Source organism: Mauremys reevesii, linkage group 10 (assembly GCF_016161935.1).
Source record: "Mauremys reevesii isolate NIE-2019 linkage group 10, ASM1616193v1, whole genome shotgun sequence".
Taxonomy (NCBI): Eukaryota; Metazoa; Chordata; order Testudines; family Geoemydidae; genus Mauremys; species Mauremys reevesii.
Window position 1 is genome coordinate 39,205,075 of NC_052632.1, and position 12,892 is coordinate 39,217,966.

The window sequence follows — 12,892 nt, forward strand, 5'->3', positions numbered from 1 at the left end:
CCCAGGGAATGGAAAGGGGTTGGGAACTTGTATGTGTACCTGATGGTATGGGTGCCTTTTGAGGGCCTGGAACAACAGTTGCACCTCTTCCTCTCTCCACTGTTGAAGAGCAGAGCTAATTTTGATTCCATTAGGAGTCCATCTAGAGACTGTTGAGCTGAATTAACTTTGGGCCAATGGTGCACCAGCACTGGGGCTCCCCTACTACAAGCTGAAATCATTAAAAGAGATAAACTTACTGAGCTGAGTGCTGTGTTACCTAGTGGGGAGCCTGAAGATCTATTACTAAGTGGCTGGCAGAGCGGAGCAGTTTGCAGCATGGTTGGAGCAGCCCACGGAACAGTGAGTGGAGTGGAGCAGAGCAGAGTGGAGCTGAGCAGTTTGCAGGACGGTTGGAGCGGCCCATGGAACAGTGAGTGGAGTGGAGCGGAGCCGAGCGGTTTGTGGGATGGTTGGAGTGGCCCATGGAACAGCAAGTGAGTGGAGCAGAGTGGTTTGCGGGGACGGCTGGAGCAGCGCAGTTGATGGAGTGGAGCCGGTCGTGGTGAAGGCTTTGGCAGAACTCCACAGAGAGGTGGGGCAGTCAGCCCCGGCCCACATAAGGTGCCCCTTAACACCCTGGGTGCCCCTCCATTTCCACCCAGGCTGGGGGGGTAAAACTCTGCAGATAAACTTTTGAACTCTGGGGCGGCCCTTACCAGGGACAGAGACTTTTTGGTTGTTGGACTTTGGGGTGATTGGACCCTGAGGGGAAAAGGACATTGCCAAAACTTACTTGGTGGGTCTTTTGCTCATGGTTTATGTTATGAATCCTGTTTGTGGTGTTTCCCCAATATGATGCCACATTGTTTCCCTCCTTTATTAAAAGGATTTTGCTACACTCAGACTCTGTGCTTGTGAGAGGGGAAGTATTGCCTCCTAGAGGTGCCCGGGGGGGGGGTGGTATGTAATTGTCCCAGGTCACTGGGTGGGGCTCGAGCCGATTTTGCATTGCGTTATTGAAACGGAACCCCTGGATACTGAACCCGGCCCTTGTTGCTGCCAACTCAGAGGGGCAGAAGGGTTACATGTGGATCACCAGGGGCATTTCACGGACATAGAATCATAAAATCATAGAATATTAAGGTTGGAAGAGACCTCAGGAGATCATCTAGTCCAATCCCTTGCTCAAAGCAGGACCAACACAAACATCAATACAGGCTGGTCTGGAAAGGTGCATGATGCATGCATCTTCAGGAACAGTGGCCTGTACAGAAAGCTGCAGATGGGGACTTTCTTTCCAGACCACAAGATCACAGTGGGGGATGTGGAAATGCCCATAGTAATCCTGGGAGACCCGGCTTACCCCTTACAGCTCTGGCTCATGAAACCTTACACAGGGCACCTGGACAGCAGCAAGGAGCATTTTAACAGGATGAGCAGGTACTGCATGGTAGTCAAATGTGCCTTTGACCATTTGAAAGCTCGCTGGAGGTGTCTCAATGGCAGGCTAGACCTTACCAAAGATAATATTCCCGTGGTCATAGCCCCGTTCTGCACTTTGCATAATCTGTGTGAATCTAAGGGTGAAATGTTTGCTCAAGTGTGGAGAACTGAGACAGAGCACTTGGCTGCACAGTTTGAACCTCAAAGTGGTTCTTTGAGGAACCACTTTGATAATGAGGGGCACTAACACATGTCTGCTTTAGAGTTGCTTCCCTGGTGCATCCATGTACAGTTTTGGGGCCCAAGCTCCATGCAACAAAATGCTTTAGAAGCCTGTTCCTGAGAGTGAATTGATTGCTATACGCTTTTGTAGAACACAGAATAAAAACACTCTACTGTTAAATACCTTAGCCTTTATTTATTGTTAAAAAGCAGGGCCGCCCAGAGGGGGGGGGGCAAGTGGGGCAATTTGCCCCAGGCCCTGGACCCCGCTCCAGGGCCCCCACGAGAGTTTTTTGGGGCCCCTGGAGCGGGGTCCTTCACTCGCTCCGGGGGCCCCGGAAAACTCTCGCGGGGCCCGGGCCCCTGGAGCTTCTTCGCTCCCGGTCTTCGCTGGCGGGAGGTGCTTCCTCTCCGGGATAGAAGGACCCCCCCACCGCCGAATTACAGCCGAAGCGGGACCCGCCGCCGGAGTGCAGCCGGGTCTTCGACGGTAATCGGGCGGCGGGGGGGGGGTCCTTCCGTTCCAGGACCCGCCGCTGAAGTGCCCCGAAAACCCGCGGTGGGGGCTGCACTTCGGTAGTGGGTCCCTGCGGTAATTCAGCGGAGGGGGGTCCCCGCCGTGGGTCTTTGGGGCACTTTGGCGGTGGGTCCCAGAACGGAAGGACCCCCCACCACCGACTTACCGCCGAAGCGGGGCCCCTCACTGCCGAAGACCCCGGGCCCCCGGAATCCTCTGGGCGGCCCTGTTAAAAAGGCTAAAACTTCACAACTGTGTGTAACTCCAGCTATCATTGTTCAAACTGTGAGAGGGGGTGGAGTGATGGGGAAACTCAGGAGTGCTGTGAAGTGAAAAGGAATGTGTGATCATAGAGGGGGGTGGGGTTGGCAAAGAATTGAACATGTGCATGTGCTGCAGTGGAGGTTAACCACAGATCTGCTCAGTCTGCAGCTGTATCGAATACTTGTGCATCTCTGTCTGATCCTCCATAACTTTTATCATTTGCTCTGTCACTTGCCTAGCAAATGCTGCATTGGCTTCCCAGCACTCTTTGCATTCCCTGGTCTGTCTCTCATAGCTCTGCAGCACCTCCCAGAACATGTCTTCTTTGCTGCATCTTAGCTTCTTCCTTATCGGCTGAAGCCGGTCGGCAGGGGTGCGTGGTGTGTTCCTCAAGGTCTTGGCTGCTGTGGACATTTCACAGAAGAGGGATTGTTACATTCCAGCAAACAACTGAAACATTTCAGTAACAAGGGCCTTTTTCAAAGTAGCAATCACTTTCTCACTGACTCTAGGCAGGCACACAGCTCCGCGAGCACCCCAATCCTGGTGAGTGTCAGGAGTGGGGGGAAGGCGGTTGTGCATACGGACAAGTCATTCACAGCTTGCAGGGCAACTTTGCAGGGAACTCATTCTAAAATTATCTCACACTTTTTCACAGGCGACCAACCTGCTTGCTGACATCTCACTGCTGCAGGTGAGCAGGGAAGCCAGGGCACAACTACTGCATGCTTGCGGCTTTCACCCTGGTCTATATGCAGCTCAGTTATGTGCTGCTTTGGTCCCAGCTCTAGTTATTGCTAAATGGCATGGTACAGTTTCCTACAATGGGGGAACTAACAAGGCTGCAATCCCTTGGAATCTGCGGCAGAGGATTAACAAGTACCCCTTGGAAACTTTCCAGAGCCTCTCTCTGGAGGATTCCCTGCAGGTCTTGATGTCCATCAACACCCTGCTTGGCCATGCAGATTAGTTACACAGGGCAATGTCCAGCTCACATAAAACACTGCCTGCCTCCCACTTTTTGATTCCCTACACAAGCCACAGTAACTTACCCGGCGCCTCATCTGTTTCCTGCTCCCTGTAGAGAACTTCTGGAGTGGAGAAAAGTTCCTGTCTGCCTGCCCCACCAGGCGACCCCACTGGGAGCTCCACATTCTCTTCTAGCTCTACTTCTTCATCCAGAATTTCAGCCTCTGGGTTACCCGCTCTTTCTGCTGCCTCCGAAATATCCATGGGGCTATCGGCGATGGAGGTGGGGTCACCACCGAGGATAGCATTCAGCTCCTTATAAAAGAGGCAGGTCTTAGGTGCACCATTGGAGCAATGGTTTGCCTCCTGCACCTTATGGTACACCTGCCCCAGCCCCTTTATCTTCACTCTGCACTGCTGTGTGTCCCGATCATAGCCCTTTTCGCACAAGCCTTGAGAAATTTGCCTATATGTGTCCCGATTCCTATGGGTCAATTGCAGCAGCGACTGAACAGACTCTTCTCCCCATATACTGATCAGAGCCAGCAACTCAGCGATGGTCCAAGAGGGAGCGTGTTTGATGCAATAGCCAGCCATGCTTACCTGGGAAACTCACATGGGAAGCCAGTAAGCAGGAAATAAGATTTAAAATTCCCAGGGCTTGCAAGGGGGAGAAGCGGGTTGGCTGCAGGGCAGCGGAGTTCAAACCACTGACCAGAGTGGCAGCATGGGAATTGTGGGACACTTTCTGGAGGCCAATAAAATTGAAAATAAAAAAGACACGGTTGTTAGGATATAGATATTCAGGCCTGTCTGCAAAGGCCCAGACTTTAAGAATTTAGGTGTATTCTTATCACTTAGTTATAGAGGTACAAAAGAAGAATCAAAATCAGTCCACCTGTTTATAGGCCTTCTCTCACTATGATAATCTAAGGCCTCGTTCTTAGGCTAAGGCCTTTGGCTAAACAGCAGGGGCAGCCATAAGCTGGGAAGCGACCAGTCATGTCCTCACCAGTCACACTGAAATAAGGCATTTTGGGGCTTTTAAAAAGCTGATCCAATCTATCACCTCCAGAGAAAGGGAAGAGCCTAGAAGATTTAAAGAAAACTTAGTATGATAGCATCCTGTCTGGCAAGAACTCACTTATCAATAGACACAACTGGAAAACCCTTGTGTCTTTATAGACCTAGTTGTGAAATCCTCACTTCTGTATTGTTTTGTCATTATAGTTCCCACTTTGCTATTGTTTATTTGCATAGTCTCTGTCTGGTTCTGTAATTCTTTCTGTCTGCTGTATAATTCATTTTGTTGGGTGTAAACCAATTAAAGCGGTGGGATATAATTGGTTAGATAATCGTGTTACAATATGTTAGGATTGGTTAATTAAACTTCAGTAAAATGATTGGTTAAGGTATAGCTAAGCAGCACTCAAGTTTTACTATATAGTCTGCAGTCAATCAGGAAGTAAGGGGGGGATTGGAATAATGTTTTGCTAAGGGGGGAGAATGGGAATGGGAATGGAAACAGGGATGGGAAGGGAGACACTGAGGAACAAAATTGGAATCATTGCTTGCTGCAAGTTCACCCCAATAAACATTGAATTGTTTGCACCTTTGGACTTTGGGTATTGTTGCTCTCTGTTCATGCGAGAAAGACCAGGGAAGTGAGAGGGTGAAGGAATAAGCCCTCTAACATCTTGGTGCTGTGACTTGGATGCAACGCTTTGGACAGGTGAGTGGCAACCTGTAAGTCCCCCTCCCCAACAGTCCTCACAGCTGCTTGGAGGGGGTATGGCGAACTCTCGTGATGATAGTTGCAGGTTCTGGCAAGCTAGGGTAATGGAATTTTTGGATAAATGGATAAGGAAGAACCAGGGGCCATACCAGGTGCAGGGATCAACCTAGAATGAGATTAAAAAGGAAATGGAGGCAGTGTTAGGGGACCCAGAAGGATGGGGGGTGGCTGAGGAGCCCACTCTCCTTGGTATATGGGTAGTGGAAGAAGGTCCCTGCCCATGGGGAGTGGATGCCTTCCAGAGAAAGGAGGCACTTCAGTCCGCTTGTGAGAGGTTTGAAGTAAGGGCAGCATTATGGGAAGCTGCCAGTAATCTTTCAAGTTTGGTGCTGCTTCAGCAAGGGCTGCTGAAGGATTGTAAATTAGTTAGGGGTGGTTAAAGATGATTTGGCACAACAGGGTTTAGAGCAGGGGTAAGCAACCTATGGCACAAATGCCAAAGGCGGCACGTGAGCTGATTTTCAGTGGCACTCATGCTGCCCAGGTCCTGGCCACCAGTCTAGGGAGCTCTGCATTTTAAGTTAATTTTAAATGAAGCTTCTTAAATATTTAAAAAACCTTATTTACTTTACATACAACAATAGTTTAGTTACATATTATAGACTTATAGAAAGAGACCTTCTAAAAACGTTAAATGTATTACCGGCACGCGAAACCTTAAATTAGAGTGAATAAATGAAGACTCGGCACACCACTTCTGAAGGGTCCCGACCCCTGGTTTAGAGTCAAAATCAGAGTTAACAGACTATCTAGAGACTGGAGCTGGGACTTGGTTCTGGGGGAACAGAGGAAAAAAAGTTTCAAAGTGAAAAATGGTAGGGTTTGCAGGAGCAGGTAACAACCCCCACTCTTTTCCCAGAGCCAGAATGAAAACCGGGGGTAAGGGTTCCCAACTGTTTCAACCCAGGGAAGCCTACTCTTGGCTTGGAGCTAACTGTATCCTTTGCTTATTTTCCTTCTTCCTTTTCTCTGTTTACTTAATTTGCTGCTGGTAGCCTGTAGTTTAAACTGACCTGACAGGCTTGGTTGGTTTCTTTCCACCTTTTCCCCCTCCTCTCCCCCGACCTTTCCACACTTTTGTTTTTCTGAAGTTTTAATGGAGGGTACTTTGGATACTTATGTGAAATGTATTTTTGTTTGTTTTTTTTGGGACAAAGTATGATGGAGGTCTGCTGTATTCCACTGGAATTTTGTAGAGTAAAAGATCCATGGGCAACCATGGAAACAAATGTTTTACTGCCTTTTTAAACAGTCTCAAGGTAAAGACAACACAGGTTAAGGCAGCTGTTTGGCAATAATTGTACTTGGCTGAGTTGTTACAGACAAATTGCACTACCTTAAAGAACTAAATGTAGGAGTAAGTGATTTAAAGACGTGAGTTAAAAAAAAAAGCGAGTGAAAAATTACAAATAGCTTTTGCAGAAATTAATAATACAGGGTTTGGAGGAAAATAAACACTTGGGAGTTGTGGAAATGGTAAAAGATAACAGTTGTGGTGTTACAAGAAGGAAGTTTTTGGTTTAATGATAAAACCGTTATATGAATGTAACTGTATGTGCAACTCTGTGCAGTTACATTGGATGGAAACTTGGTAATTAAATTATACAAGGGGGTCAGGTAGAGTGACTACTACCACCACTATGCTTCTGTCCCCAGAAGCCTTTGCAGCCATTCTGAGAGGAAATGGGCGCTTTCCCCACAGAAATGGTCTGTAAGGGACTGCTGCAGGCAGCAGGCGGAAAGATAATCTGATCAAAATTATTTGACTACTGGGTAATGTAATCAAAATCACTAATGGAATGTCAGGGGTTTCTATTGAAACTTAACTTGTCTGCCCCTGGCTGTCTCTGGTTGTGCAAGATGGGAGTGTAATCTGGGTACAGTTGTGTAAAAAAGAATAATTTCAGTGCAAGGGATGTTAGGCAAAAGAGAATTGTGTGTGATTATGTAAGGTTTTAAGGACCTAAACTGATACTTATGGTTTGTAAAACTCTTGTTTTGTAGGTTTAAGATGAATTGGTTTGGTTCTGCTTTGTTGGTTTTTTATAATGCCACTGAAAATCCATTTAAATCATTTAAAGTGGCAAAACCGACAGACACTTTTTGCCAGACACAGATAACTAGTGTTGTTTGGCTTTGGCATTTAGCATTTAACCCTTAAGGTACCTCACTACTTTATAAAGTTCAAGACCAAAGTTATGGCTGTAGTAGGGGCAGCCATAACCAGGAAAATGGAGAGAGATTATGGATTCTTTTTATTTTTTTATGTCACAAAAGAAACAGTTAAAATTGATATGGCTAATATAACGTTATGAAGGTTAAACTATGGAAGGAATGTGTATTTTCCCAGCAGTGTATATTGGAGAAGGGGTAAAAGAAATGCAGACAAAACATGGTACTTAATTAAAATCATATTAGGGCTCCAAAAGCAATAATCTGTCCCCACCAGGGGTGTGGAAATTGTTTCTTTTGTTTTTCAGACTCTCTACAAGCAAGCTGGCGCCAGTGGAAGAATAACCCAGAATACCATGGATCTATGTTTTGTGGTGTTTGTCTGTAGAGGAAGTCGAAATGACCATTGTGATCTTGGGAAACCCTGCCTATCCCTTAATGCCATGGCTTATGAAGTGATACATGGGGCAATTTGACAGCAGCAAGGAGTGGTTGAACAACAGGCTGAGCAAGTGCAGAATGATGGTTGAGTGTGCTTTTGGCTGTTTAAAAGCCCACTGGCGCTGCCTCTTTGGGAAGCTGGACCTGGCTGATGATAATATTCCTATGCTTATAGCAGTGTGCTGTACGCTCCATAATATTTGTGAAGGGAAGGGTGAAAGCTTCACTCAGTGTTGGACTGCAGAGGCTCAGTGCCTGGAGGCTGAGTTTGAATAGCCAGAGACCAGGGCTATTAGAGGGGCAGAGCGGAAGGCCATAAGGATCAGGGATGCCTTGCAGCAGCAATTTGAAGCTGAAAGCCACTAATATTTGTTGCTATGCCCGGGATTGCAGTGCTTGTAATGCTAGGAGGCGATTGGTGTACATGATACAATTATATTAACCCTCCATATTTCATGTTACTTTGCAGGGCTCTTTTTGCTTTCACTTAATAGAATAAAGATTGCTTTCAAACAACACAATTCTTTTATTAAAAGACAACAATGGAAGGAGAGAGTCAAATGAAAAAATACATCAGCAGGGAGGGAGATAAGGGAAGGTCTCAGGAGGAGGGGTCATGGGACAGCTAAAGATTTGTGTATGTCCAGGGATCATATCTAATCTTCTCCTTTGGAGTACAATGCAATGGGTACCGTACTTCACAGGGCCAAACTGCAGAGGGATGGGTGTTGTGAGTAGTGGGAGTCCACAGTGCTGGACTGTGAGGGGACGGAGGAGTGGAATGCTGCGGGTAGAGACTGGAGCCAGGTGGCTGGTAAGAGTGTGTTGGCGGTGTCTGGGGAGCACATGGGAAAGAGTTTTGTGACAGCAGCTGCAGGGGAGGGCAGGCGTGGAGCTGCTCCGTTTGAAGAGCTTGTATCATCTGGAGCGTGTCTGCTTGGCGCCCCATAACCTTTAAGAGCTGCTCCATGGCTTCATTCTGGTGTGTCGCATTCTCCTTTCGGTCCTTCACTGTCCCGCCACTCCTTCAATTCCTGTTTCTCGGTGGCAGAGTGCATCATAACCTCACACAGAAAGTCCTCCTTAGTTCTTCTTGGCCGCTTTCTAATTCTGCGCAGCCGTTCAGCTGCCGATAACAAAGAGGGAGGCTGGGCTCCCAAGATCATCTCTGTGAAGTTTAAACACAGCATTTTACAGCAGCAGTATTGTTTGGAACACAGACAACACTGCTTCAGTGCTTTAAAACACAGCCAGTACTTTCACACCTGTCACTAACTGGCTGACCCCCAGGCAAACACACATGAGCCACAAGACCCCCAAAATGGTGAGTAACTGCAGGGGCAGAGTAAATCACTCTTCCCAGACCCTGCTGTACACTGGGCATGTGTCTTTTGGGGAAAGCCAGCACTGTAGGGGGAGCCTGATAATCATTCCTGTCCCCACACTTTCCACAGGATGTGATCATTATGGAAGATATCTCACTGCTGAGGGTGAGCAGGGAATCAAGAGAGAATCTTCTCCAAGCCTGCGGCTTCCACCCTGGCCCCCATGCAGCTCGCCTGTGTGCAGCAATGGTGTGTGTGTCCCCACCTCTGTGATGGCACAGTGGCACAGGAAAGTTACCGTTAATGGGGCAAGAAACAAAGCAGCTCTGCCAAAGAACCTGCTGCAGCAGATTGCCCAGTATCTCCATGAGAGTTTCCTGGAAATCTCTGAGGGAGAATCCCGTGAAGTGAGGGAGTTAATCAACAGCCTGTTCTGCTGCATGCAGTGGGAGACAAGCCTACTTTCTGTAACCCTCCTGCCCCCAACAACTCGCTTCAGTGATCCCCAAATCAGATCCACTTACCAGGGGCCTCCTCTCCTGTTTGCGCTTCGCCAGTCTCCAACAGCTGTGACTGGCTAGGCTCCTCTGGGATAGAAAATTGCTCCTGGCTGCATGCATCTCTGGCCTCTGACTCATCCTCTGCCTCTGGGGCTCATAGACTGAGCATGCTCAGTAACACTGCTGAAGCCAGTTGCCCTCACTCTGCCCTCCTCCCTCCACTATTGGCAGGCATGGGTCATCTCTGGTTATCTGTAAGTCAGGGAGAGACGCCAACTCATGTGTCATGTTCTTCTCTCCATTGGAAGGTGCCATGGGAGAAAGATAACATGTCTCCATGGCCACAGAAGCATAGGATTGCTTGCATTGTAGCATGCTGTCCAGGAACCCTCAAGCCTTCCGCATCAGCTCAGAGTCTGCATTGGAGCAAGGGAAATGCCTGCTTTCCACAGAATCCTTCCCTCACGGCTGAAGCATTTAGACCCAAAATCCCTGTGGGAGTTAATGTTGCTCTAAACAGAGCTGCCAAGGGGTGTGCAGCTTCTTGACACACCATGTAAAGTGATCAGTTTGTAGATAGGCATAAAGCCCTGCACTGATTGCTCTGAGAGGATTCTCCTGAGCCGTTGTGGGATGCAGGACCTTATTCCTTAGCTCCCTTGACAGGGCTGTGTGAGAGCTTATAGAGAGCCAGAGGCAGCTTTCTAGAGGGTTAATTCAGAAATTCCCCATGGAACCCAGGGGCTGCAGCTTACATCAGGAAGGAGACAGGTGGTTGTTGGATTGACTCTAGGAGGAATGCTATGGGATGGCTCTCTGCTCACCTCTTCACTCTGCTTCTTCCCACACCCACCCTTGGGGTAAGACCATCACCTCCTCCTTAGCCCTTGGCTGCTGTGTGTGGGTTGGAAACCAGATAGGGCAGTAGAGAGGTGGCCCACTCAGCCCGTGAATAGGACAATCCATTGCAGCTCAAGACCTCCTGCTTCTCAAAGCCCAGAGGAATGCATGACACTCAGACTGTACTTTGTGACATAATTAGTCTCCCACATGTGAGTGTGGCAGGAGAGGACACTTGTCTGCAAACAGCTTCTTCTGGACTGCTAGGGTAGAGGGAGAGAGATCAGATGCCATCTTGCTCCTTTGAAGCTCTGAGGAAGCTCTGAGATCTGGAGAGAGGTCTCTGGATCCTTAGAATGTGCAGGTTAGGAGACATGTGGCTCCTGCCTAGTCCACACAGGGGTGCCATTTAGGGGAGGTAGGGGAGGGCTCTTGCCCCTTGCTGTGTTTCAGACCAAAGGTCTGCTCACAGCACATGCCCTACTGCCAGACAGAGCTCCTAATTGCAGAGCAGCTTGAGTGTGTGTAACGGGCTGATGTGGCTCCCCTCCTCCCCTGGGAGGGTTAAGCCCCGGACACCAGAAGGGGCGGGGCTACCGAGCAGTGAGTCCGCCCCTCAGAGGGTCAGGCGGCGACCCGGAAACATAAAAGCCGGCCATCAGCACTCAGTTGGAGCCCAGCCACCACCGGGAGCAGACCTGCCCGAGAGGGCTTGCGGCTGGGAAGCCGCTGGGGGCCAGAGCAGTTGCCCGGACTGGCCGGAGCTTCCCCTCGCTCGCTACTGGGAGGACCTGCCGGAGCTTCCCTGCGCCACATACGAGGAGGAGCCGCCAGAGACTTCCCCGCTCCCTTGTTGTTACCCCGAGGAACCCCCAGAGCAGATTTGGCCGGACTTCCCCGAGGAACTGCTGGATCTACCGCCCAGCTCGGGCTGCGAGGAGCCCATGCTGTGGGACTTCTCGGGAGCGGACGCCGCGGACCAGGTAGGCCCCGAGGGGGAAATTGGAAGTGGCCCGGGGGCAGCTGACCTCAGTCAGGCTGCTGATCAAACAATGCCCATGTCAGTGTGTTGCGGTCAGGATCCGCACTGACCGTCAGCGGTCATAGCCGCTGCCTAGGGCCCCGGGCCAGGACGCAGTGGAGTGGGTGGGCCTGCATCCCCCCTGCCACCCCACTTGCAGGTGGCAGTTTTCCCCCTCACCCCAGTGCTCAGCCCCTGCACCTACGGGCCTGAGCCCTAATTGTTGCTGCCCCACCCTAATCCAGGGCCTGGGCCTTCCTAAACTGTTTACTGCTCAGCCCCTGCCCTAAAGGGCCTGAGCCACCCTGAACTGTTTGCTGCTCAGCCCCTGCCACAAAGGGCCTGAGCTTCCTGAACTGTAGTTTTGCTCAGCCTTGCAGCAGAAGGCCTGAGCCCTAACTGATTCTTGTCTTATTGCTCAGGCTTAAAGGAGCCGGACAGAATCCTCATAGGAACGACGGGCCGGTGTGGCTCCCGTCCTCCCCGTGGAGGGTTGAGCCCCGGCTCCCCACGATTACAGTGTGGAATGTGATAAGTTCTGTGCTGCTTCCAGCTTCCACCCTTGGGCCAGGGAGTTTGTTTATAAACAGTAACAAAGAGTCCTGTGGCACCATATAGACTAACAGACGTATTGGAGCATAAGCTTTCATTGTCAGATGCATGTGGTGGAAATTTCCAGAGGCCGGTATAAATATAAATAATACCGGCCTCCGGAAATTTCCACCACATGCGTCTGATGAAGTGGGTATTCACCCATGAAAGCTTATGCTCCAATACGTCTGTTAGTCTATAAGGTGCCACAGGACTCTTTGTTGCTTTTTACAGATCCAGACTAACACGGCTACCCCTCTGATACTTGTTTATAAACAGAGGCAAGGTGATTAAGATAACAAAAGGCTTGTCATTAAATTAAATTAAGGGTCCTCAGATGATCCTGAAAGCATGGGCAGCCACTCCAGTGAAAAGATACGAAACGAAGGGTAGGAATAAATAGTCAGTTTTCAGAATGGAGAGAGGTAAATAATGGTGTCCCCCAGGGGTCTGTACTGGACCAGTGCTGTTCAACATCTTCCTCAGTGATCTGGAAAAATGGATAAAGAGTGAGGCAGCAAAATTTGCAGATGATATAAAATTACTCAAGATAGTTAAGTCCAAAGCTGACTGCAAAGGGTTTGAATGACACAAATTCACACCATGTAGAGGTTAAGCATAGGAGTTTATTACACACAGCGCTGGCGGAGTGTTACCTTGCTTATTAGGCTCAGAGACACTGTCAATCAATTGATTACAATAGAATTTTCCATGGGCAGAGGAAAGTGACGGGGTAGGCAGTTCCACACCCTGGGATAGGTTTTGCAGAAAGACAAGATAGCACATTAGCCAATGGTTAAAAGGTTACAT

The 12,892-nt window shown here is 49.1% G+C and overlaps 1 protein-coding gene across 1 annotated transcript in view; it reads left to right on the forward strand.

The window, feature by feature from the left end:
- The window catches only part of SLC28A2 (solute carrier family 28 member 2), a 106,988-nt gene that overhangs the window by 12,777 nt on the left and 81,319 nt on the right, over positions 1 to 12,892 (forward strand). The gene's annotated exons all lie outside the window — the stretch shown is intronic.